Source organism: Centruroides sculpturatus, unplaced genomic scaffold (assembly GCF_000671375.1).
Source record: "Centruroides sculpturatus isolate CEXI.00-Female unplaced genomic scaffold, Cexi_2.0 scaffold4923, whole genome shotgun sequence".
Lineage (NCBI taxonomy): Eukaryota > Metazoa > Arthropoda > Arachnida > Scorpiones > Buthidae > Centruroides > Centruroides sculpturatus.
The window spans coordinates 2664-5402 of record NW_019389014.1 but is presented as its reverse complement, the minus strand read 5'-3'; the positions used below and the strand labels follow the sequence as shown (position 1 = coordinate 5402).

The following is a 2739-nucleotide window of genomic DNA, read 5'->3' as shown; positions in this document are numbered from 1 at the left end:
AAGCCATGATGCATTATAAATGACTTAACTTGCCAGATTATATGATACGAATAATTCTCTATTAATTAAGATCACTAAACACTTCAACGAGCTACTCTCGCTCCGTTTGTTTTTTACAACCTCTTTTCGTCCCGCCACCTCGGCATCTACACAACTACATTTCGTTTATTTGAATCGTCAACATATACTGTATTACATTACATTTAATGTTTATTTAAATCATCAACATATATTACATTATATTTCTACTTCAGATATACTAATAATACATTCTAATAATACTAATATATCCTTAAAATAGCAAATTGTCATTGGCAACGGCAAAAGAGTGGAAACATCATTCGCACTTGTTCGAAAAAAGTCCATTGTTCGTCTCACGTAACTGCCGAACGGAAAGTCCGTTGTTCGCAGCAAGTCCGTTGCTCGAGTCACGTAACGGTCAAACAGAAAGTCCGTTATTCGCAGCGTCCGTTATACGAGGCACCACTGTAAATAAAAAAAAAATGCAAAAATAAAAACTGATTCAGGGTCTTGCTTTGTCTTTTGTCGGTCCGTTCGTACAGACGATGTCTTTCATTTATTCATGTGGTTGGCAAAAATGCATGTATCGAAAAATAGGGTTATTCCTCCGGATGAGGTGGCCGAGCGGTTAAGGCGATGGACTGCTAATCCATTGGGTTATACCCGCGTGGGTTCGAATCCCACCCTCGTCGGATCTGTTGCGTCTTTTTTAGCCTGCATTAGTTTTTTTAGTAATATGGCAGAGAAGTTAGTAACGTCAAGGCTGCTCGAACTAACGATTAGTTTTTTGGATAAACGTAAAAATATGATATCTCGAGAATTACATATCTCATTTAAGGTAAAATTTTGGGAGGACTTCAATATTTTACTGAACGCCGATGGCATTGGTCCTCTAAAACCGCAGATAAATAGAGAAAAATAAAATTGGTTATATTTGTTTGTTTTAAATAATAACCAAATAATGTCATCGACAGGTTTCATATGTTTATTATAAGAAAATTTATACGATTTTTTTTATATTAGGCCTATAGTCTCTATTAAATTTAATTCCAGTATAGTAGAGCGTCATTTATCCGAAAGTCGGTTATCCAAAACGTCGGTTATCCGAAAGCATTCCAGTCGGCCTAAAGTATAATTTTTATTTGTTTTTATATTTTTCAATGTATTTATTTCGTTTGTAAAACATAAAGAAATAATTTTTAACGATACAATAGCCACGATTATTATTTTAAAAAGTTTACGTTAGGCTTAACATCGACGAAAATTCAACGCGAAGCGACACGCAACGGAGAAAAATTTCAACACGGGATAGGTTAATATATTTTTTCGTACATAATCGGTTATCCAAAAAATAAGTAATTCGAACACCCCAGTCCCCAATTGATTCGGATAAACGACGCTCTACTGTATATATATATTTGTGTGTGTGTGTGTGTGTTGTAGATCGATAGAAATATAGCTCATTACAACATTAAATTGCTGGTTAAAATCAAACTAATGAGTCTCTAACCTTTATAGTACATTTATATGCAGCATAAAATTTTAAACATTCAATTATTAAAATTCCTTTCAAATAAGCAATAAATGGAAGCAGCGGCAACCATAAAACTCGACTCTGACGTCATGTCGAAAACAACCAAATCGAATAGTTTGCGCTGTGATTAACAAACACTTAGCGTATCTACTTATACTTAAACATTCACGTTATTGAGTTAGCCCGTGAGATAGACAGTGAATTTTTATTGTATTAGATTTTTCATCTTAATTTCACAAGAAGGTGTTTTTTTGCTGCTGAAACTTCTACCAAGACAGATAGCGATGAATGTGTATGGCACTCAGAAACTGGAAAAAATATATTTAAAAATTGCAATGAACAATATGGAACTACTCAGGAAAAGTGAATTATGTGCTGCAAGTGTGAACTGTGGGCTCATGTGAACTATACAGCAAATGAGTTGGTTCAATTTATTTGCGATATGTGTAGGGCATAAACAATTTGCTGTTAAGCATATTTCATTACTACTGTTTGTTTGAGTTCACTAATTCATTTGTATTGCTTTTAACTTGCATTAGGATGTTTTCATTATTATCTGTTTCATTTTTTTGTAATTAATTTTTGTTCACATTTTCTTTACTTTATACATGTCTTTTAACTAGAATTTCGTTGTTATAATATTAAATAAATTTTTGGACTTGCATTTCTTTCATTTAATAGTGAATTCCAATTTATACATTGTCAATAACACAAATTTATATACCTGTCTATCTTGCCCCGTTACTGTTGTCGATGTTGCCCGTATACCAGGGCAACTGCTATCTTTTTATAAAGTTATTACTCTTATGATTATATTTATTTCCAAATTGATTTTAACCAGTTCTATAGTAAGGTAACATTCTAGTAGACTATAAACAAAGTTTTTCTTTCAGTTTACAGCAATATTTGTTATACTAAATTTAAATTATTCTTATCGTGCCGAAGTTGCCCCGTCCTCCCCTATATAACGAGTTGACCGTCAATGTCGACGTCTCCCGCGCTCCAAAAAGTTTCGAATTGTTATCTGAAGACAAGGGAAGATCAATCGGTATTCATTATTTTACGTCCCTTCTTATTGTGTTTGTTCTGTGATGTGTTCGTTATCCGATCATGTGTTCGTTGTCCGAACATAAAAATCTTTAGCGAAAGTGTTCGTTATCCGATTTGTTAGTTAACCGATAATC

General features: G+C 33.4%; 1 non-coding gene across 1 annotated transcript; it reads left to right on the top strand.

The window, feature by feature from the left end:
- The first annotated feature begins 631 nt into the window (after window positions 1-631).
- Window positions 632-713, top strand: Trnas-gcu. The gene has a single exon. It is a non-coding gene; the product is annotated as a tRNA-Ser (tRNA).
- Window positions 714-2739: the final 2026 nt, after the last annotated feature.